Below are 7854 nucleotides of genomic sequence, written 5' to 3'. Positions count from 1 at the left end.
GAGCCTCAATTTCCTCCAGCCATGCTTCTGGCTCATCCTCAGTCCACTTGGGGACAAGGGAATTGATGCTCGAGATTGGAGCATTTGGTGCAGCAGGTGTGGGCCTGGAGGCTTGCTGTCTAGCCATAGCTTCGGTATTTTCCATTTTTGCTCTTTCCAGCTCAAGCTCCTTCTCTTTGAGAGCTAGCTCACTCTCCTTGCAGGCTAACTCATGCTGTCATCTCCTTTCTTCTCTTTCTTCGTCTAGCTGCCTCTGTTTGGCTTCATACGCCTTCTGTTCGGCTTCATACGCCTTCTGTTCGGCTTCATAATTCCGCCATTCGAGTCTTTCCTCCTACTCTCGCTTGGTCAAGTCGTCCATTTGCTCCTTGATCCACGTGGTAAGTTCCAATTCGGTGAGACCTGCTGCCATCCCCAGCTCCAGGAAGGATTTATAATTCTCTGCTGCCATGGTTCTGGTGGGCAAGGTTGTCTACCCGGGTCGACTGGATGTACTTGGGTTGCGAGGAGGTGTCCCTTTGGTGATGTGGCACCCTTCCAAAAGGTGGCACTGTGATTGGGTGTGCTGTGTAAAAGTCACACTGCTGGCACTCATCATCCTAATGTACTGGTGCAGGTTAGGTACCAGAAGGACTTTTCTTCTATGTTCCCTTTTTGTCTGGTTTGGTGGTTTTCTTTTCCCTTTTTTTTTATTTCCTTGGTTGGTGGCACTATGGTGGCAATGTGTTCCTAGGAACCCCTTACTTGAGTCCAACTAGGCTATATGTAAGGAAATGCACTCTACCCCAGCAGAGTGTAACAAATGAATGAGAGAGAAAGGGAAGGTAAAAGAGAGAGAGAGAGAGAGAGAGAGAGAGAGAGAGAAGCAAGCTATTCAGTTGATGACAGTGCTGCAAACTAGTGGCACTGTGGAAGGAAAAGTGAATTTGTGGTTACCTTTTAAGGCCCTCGTGAGTGTCTGGTCCCAGTACCCGCGGTGCTACAACCCCCTTCTTATGCAGAGGGGAAAGGCTACTGTCTGCTCAGTTCGGATAAAGGCCTCACTCGAGACCGACAGTTTATCACCGTAATTAATTTTTAACGTGTCCTCATCTATTTGTGGGACAGAGGTGTTTCTTTTATTTGGTTTAATTTAATTAATTGTCTGGTGTCGGCCCTTCTTTCCTTGAAGAGGTCACGTACATCCAGTTAGGTTATGAATGCTTACTTGAATGAATGAGAGAGAGAGAGAGATTTTTGTTTTAATAAATTTATTGCGCACATTGGCGCCTAGCTCTAGTTAATATCACACACAGTTTATTTGATGAAAGGAAATACTTGTTCAGTGACCACCAAAGTGTGGATGGCACATGAGAATTTCATCAAGCAAATTATAGTCTGTTAGCAATTGCTTACATACATCAACTACTGTGAATATTTGAGGTAATAAATTGGTAACAAGTGGACATTCAGGCAATAGTGTTCTAGGGTGTTGGCGTTGGCGCGTCATAACCTACAGGAAGAAAATTGAGAGCCCCATCTTGCCCAGCCACCTGCCAAACTGGGCGCCAACCCAGTCGAAGACGGGCACACACAACGTTATTTCGACGAACCATGAGTCCATTGCGGCGATACTTGTGTTGGTGAGGAAGGAAGTGGTCATAGTGTTGTATTGATACACTGGTGGCCCTCTCTGCATTACTACGATGATTTGTGGGTGAGCGGGCAGCCTGGTATACCATCTTCTTACAACACAGGAGAGATGGAGTGGGTGCATCGGCATCTGGAGGATCCAGTTGGCAGGCAGCCTTCGCGAGATGGTCAACAGTGCTGTTAGCCAGAAGCCCCACGTGGGAGGGAATCCACAGGAAGTGTACTACCAGTGAGCTCATGTTGGCTGTGTCTAGTTTTCTAAGTATTTGTGTAACCAGGCCTTGGTAAGCTGGTTTATGTGATGAGAGGGCTTGGAGTGCTGACTGCGAGTCGCAGATGATCAAGCCGTTGTTTCTTGTTTGTGTGATCAAAGTAACTGCATCTAGAAGTCCATGTAGTTCACAATATGTGGAGCTTGATGACTTTGAGAGGCGACGACCTGTCCAGCCCTCTTGTGGTGGTTCTAAGGTGGGGGAGAAAACAGCACATCCAGCGCTGCCGTCCTGCTGCGTAGTAATGGTGAGCTATACTGAGGGACGAGGACAGTCTGTCGATGGTCTCTAATGCACGTTGTCGTTGAAGTTGAGGCAAGTCAGTCTTGGAGACTGGAGTGTAAGAGATTGCTGGCACAGGAATCTGCCAGGGTGCAAGGCCATGGTCCACATCCTCTGCCACAATGTTGATGTTAAGCTCCCGGATGCTTGAACAGACAGTATTGACTAGTGTACGTCCCTCCTGGCGTAGTTGTGGTCGAGGTGCATCTAAATCCAGGGAAGTCCTGATGATGTGAGATTAGTGGGGAGAAAGGTGAGGGTAATACAGGCATTTGATACTGAAGTAGGTGACACTGGAGTATATTCTCTCAACAAGTGGTGGGAGACGGAGTTCATGTTGCATGTTTACAATTCTAGTGGAGGCTGGACAGCCAGGATGAGTCTCATTGCTTGGTTCTGGAATTTTTCAAGAGTCTGCAGAGTTGATCTGGAGAGTTGACACAGTGCAGGGGAAAGATAATCTACCACTGAGCGGATGAGAGTAATGTATATGGTTCTGGCGACAGGAATAGATAGTCCTGCAGAATAATTAGTAAGCCATTTGAGAGCTCAGTCAGATTGAGAGAGAGAGAGAGAGAGAGAGAGAGAGAGAGAATGATTCAGTCAGCCAAATTGTGCTGCCTGAGAAAATTTTAAGTAAAATTTGTAGAAGTGCACAATGGCAGGGTTCTTAATTGCAGATACGTCGCCTTGGGCTTCCTTAGGGGATTGCTCTCAACAATCATCAGCCAAGTCGAACGTCTACATTGATGAGTTTAGAGTAAAATTATAAGTGCTTTTCTTTATAAGATTTTTCTTTACGTCAGGTATTTGTATAGGAACTTGTTATCTGTACTATTTCTAACTAAGACCTATCATTCCCTGACTGAATTATATCTTGATTTTATCTATTGTATAGAACCCTGTCCTCTGCTCGATCTACTGAAGTCTATCTGGCTAAGATTTTGCGAGGGGGTTGCTCCGCACAACGAAGTAGTCCCGAAGTGGCAATGGGCAGAGGCTAAAGGTGACAGTGGCGCTACAGACCAATCACACAAACGATAACAACAAAGGTTTTAAGATGGTGGACACGGGGAGCTGTCAACTAGGGCTCCCAAAATGTCGGACGAATCCCATTAGCACAAAACAAATTCAAAACAAACGCTTGGTGGAGGAATACCAATCTTCAAGGCGTTTTTCTCAAGTCAGTTACACAAAGCACTCGAATTCCTCTCACAAAATGATCTAAGCAAATGCAGGAATACAGATTTACTCTACATACACCAACACTGCAAAGATTTTATGTTAGGGAGATGGAAAACGAAATTACTATGAGCTACGCTTTCTCTTTTTTTTTCTCACTCGGAATTAATGCCGTCCGCTGCCATCATGCTTAAGGAGTGGCCCCCAGCAAGACAAGAAAATGGACCTGTGATGTCCTGACGGGACTGAATTCACTTTACTTAAAAAAAAAATAAATGCAAATTATGGTAAAATTAACTATTGCCGTTCATTTGCTATTTCAATGACACTGGGTTTTGATATGATTCCCGCTATATGAACACACTTATTAACGCCAATTGAGGAGTGATGAACGCTGTTACTACTTTTGAAATTCAATGAACTTTGCAAATTTTGTCTCTACCCTCGAGAGATACGTTAGGCGCACTTCCTCCGGTCGTTTGTCACGCACTAGTTAACTCGTATGAAAAAATCAATATCATGCATTAATCCTTGGCCGGGGAAAATAGCAAAATATTAACAATTACACAATAACTCGGCCCATGACCTTCGCTGGAATGTACAGCCACGGTATCCGAACACTGCAAAAGTGCTCCGTTTTAAGATTTTGCAAATTGTGAATTATACTGCCCTCAATGCACAATTTCCTACCTACGCTAATTTCTTAAATATAACTGGTATTCTTATTATTATTATTATGCCTTGTGCTGTCTCCTTGTTTGGAAGAGTAACATTACCTTAAATATCTGACTTTTCTCTTTGGAATTAATGTGTGATTAATTTTTTTTCCTCCAGATTCTTTCCTTAAATTAATTAGATCCTAAGCAAGCTCGCCAATGTTACATGTGGGGGCTTGGCTGATGAGTTTATTACTTGATTAACTTAATTTATGAGGCCCTGAGTGTCAAGAACACATGTAACCTGTCATTTAAAGCTAAAATTTAACCCCAAAGACAGACTATTATTAATGGAATAAGGTCGCCAGTCGAGAAGAAAACCCGACACAAAAAATATGTAGTAGTTAGGAAATTACTTGAACAATTGCCCAACTTCAGACGCAGTCGATTTTCCTTTGCTTCAGTAAGGTTTTAACACAACGGATTATCGTACGCAGTTAGCACTGGTAAAAGGCTATTCCTCTTCCGAACAATGAGGTCGAGACACAAGGCTGCCTAAATGCTGAAAATTACTTATTTAACCTTCCCTAAGTCCTAGTTACTTCACGGGAATAGTTGAATGTCCCTAAGCAATATAAAGTATTAATCTAGACTTCATAAAAGTAAATTGTTTATATGGATTATGATAGATGGTGGAGAAGAGGGAAACAAATAAATGGAAATAAAGACAGAGATACTAGCAAATCACCAAAGCTTTGCCAAAATTCAAACTTACCGTGGACGAAGGTTGTTTGAGCATACAACGGACGATTGGAAGTCTTGATAATAGCCGTCTTCCCAATTCACTAATAGCAAGGAAAGCAGTCAGAGGTAAGTAGTACAAAACGGTAGTACACAAGACTTGTGTCTCTCGCACGCACGCTAATTTCTCTCTGACCTTCTTAGGTCAAAACAAGGCGGTTGGTAGTGTCCGTCCCTATGCCCCAGGCAAATTTGAAATTTGACAAAGACATTGCCGAATGCATAGGATAAAGGAAAAGACATCTTAAGACCACCTTTACTAGGGATTACTGAGTGAAGGCATTATGTTTTGAAATACACAGCCTATCTCTGCCTACATGAAGGTGCCTTCTGGTCTTTGTTCACGTTATTTTTCCTACAATAAATGCATAGAGGGTGAGCAGCAGATATATATATATATATATATATATATATATATATATATATATATATATATATATATATATATATATATATATATATATATATATATATATATATTGCATTTTTTGCAACTGTAACATAATTGAGAAAGAAATAAAACTAAATCCAACTTTTTTAATTATTAGAACTGTGGGTTTCCACTTACCCCTTCATAAACTCTGATTCATTCCCCAAAATGGTTAAGCCTAACCCCTCTCTCTGTTCAGAATGACTGCCTTAAGGCCTTGTTTCAGGTGACTCTCGAAGATGCCTTCCTCGACGGCATCAAGCGAGCCAAGGGAGGAGCCAAGAAAGGGAAAGTTGGCACCCCGCCTCATTCTGAACCCTCCACGAGGGTTAGCTGATGCCATGCAGTCATTATAGAAAACATGACAAAGATTGTTCTTTGCGTCATCTACAAGAGACGCGATGTGTGATCCTGAAGGTTATTTATAGACTATGTAACAGAAATCGAGAGAGAATCGCTCAGAACACCACCCAGGACAGATATCCTGAACCTTGCCTGGCCCTTGACCCCTCCATGTGTTTGACACCAAGGCTCAAACCAGTATAGTTTGTTGTGACATTTTAGTTCCCCCCTCCATCGCCAACGCCCTATTGAACGAGGACATCGTCATCTTGATGAAGATAGGCCTCGACTGTGGAATGTACCAGCTCTATCCATGTGCATTCCCCTTCTACCCCCAACTGCGATGTTTCCTGTTATGAAGACATCATCGGAGTAGAATATTCATTCTATGTTGGATTAATTATTTTAGCAGGCACTTATTATTACCTGCCCAGTAATTTGTCATTCTTCTGATTTGTGTTTGTTATGTAAATATAATTAGTTAAGAGAACCACTGAGTTTACGTAATATTCCCTCACATGAAGAAGGCCCTAAGCCAAAGATTTCCCTTGTTTGGCTACGAATTTTCGTAATTTTCAGTCAGATGTGTAATATATAAAGGGAATTCCCTGTGTTCATCCGATGCCACCCAGAATCAAGTAGGTATCCCTCAGACATAGAAATAGATATATATATATATATATATATATATATATATATATATATATATATATATATATATATATATATATATATATATATATATATATATATATATATATATATATATATATATATATATATATATACATATATATATATATATATATATATATATATATATACATATATATATATATATATATATATATATATATATATATATATATATATATATATATATATATATATATATATATATATATATATATATATATATATATATATATATATATATATATATACAGCAGCATAGGATATATAGGTTCAAATATCGACTAGAGGCATATATATATAGACATCCCGGGATTATATATGTAATCAATATAGGTTTACTTAAAAAGCAAATGGGTATATATATATACACAAAACAAAGCCACTACAACATAAAAAACATAACAAACATCTCATATATATATATATATATATATAATATATCAGCCATATATATACTATAGGTCTACCCAAAAGCCAAATAAAAAGTCCTTATATATATATATATACAAAAAATAAAAAGCACATTAAAGAATAGAAGATATATATATATATATATATATATATATATATATATATATATATATATATATATATATATATATATATATATATATATATATATATATATATATATATATATATACATATATATATATATATATATATATATATATATACATATATATATATATATATAGCATATATATATATATATATATATATATATATATATGTATATATATATATATATATATATATATACATATATATATATATATATATATATATATATATATATATATATATATATATATATATATATATATATATATATATATATATATATATATATATATATATATATATATATATATATATATATATATATATATATATATATATATATATATATATATATATATATATATATATATATATATATATATATATATATATATATATATATGTATATATATATATATATATATATATATATATATATATATATATATATATATGTGAGGCTTAGTGCCTGTTTTGTATATATATACAATTGTTCACTATATTGAAGGTGCACTCCTCTCCAGTGGTGTTTATATTTTTATACAGATTTCGTCTGTTGTCTTATTTGGTATATATAATAGTCATAGTATGGGTAATCATATAGTAGGGTCCAGACAGCATAGCATATGGACAGGTAGTTGTTACCTGGTTGGCCCCCTACAGTTTCGAGGATGTGATTATATAGTTAGGATAGTTAATGGCTATACATAGTCATCTGTGGAGAAATATTCCTCTGGGACAGCAATTTGGCTGTTATATCGACTCTATATATAATATATATGTTTCATATATGTTCCTGTTTATATATGGGGCGGTTTTGACGACTTCACGGCAGTTGTTTGGTCATCCTCTATGACCCTTGTTTATATGGTCTTGACATCTCTGGGTAGATGTTTATATATTATCTATATATATATATAATTATCATTACAGATGTTTATGTATTATATATATTATAGTATTTATGATATATATGGGTTTATTTATATTTATATAT

The 7854-nt window shown here is 37.2% G+C and overlaps 1 pseudogene; it reads right to left on the bottom strand.

Annotated features, from left to right (window-relative positions):
- Positions 1 to 1463: 1463 nt before the first annotated feature.
- On the bottom strand, positions 1464 to 2735 carry LOC136827192 (uncharacterized; annotated as a pseudogene).
- Positions 2736 to 7854: the final 5119 nt, after the last annotated feature.

This window comes from Macrobrachium rosenbergii, chromosome 41 (genome assembly GCF_040412425.1).
Source record: "Macrobrachium rosenbergii isolate ZJJX-2024 chromosome 41, ASM4041242v1, whole genome shotgun sequence".
Lineage (NCBI taxonomy): Eukaryota > Metazoa > Arthropoda > Malacostraca > Decapoda > Palaemonidae > Macrobrachium > Macrobrachium rosenbergii.
The sequence above is the reverse complement of the archived record's forward strand: the minus strand, read 5'-3'. Positions and strand labels throughout refer to the sequence as shown.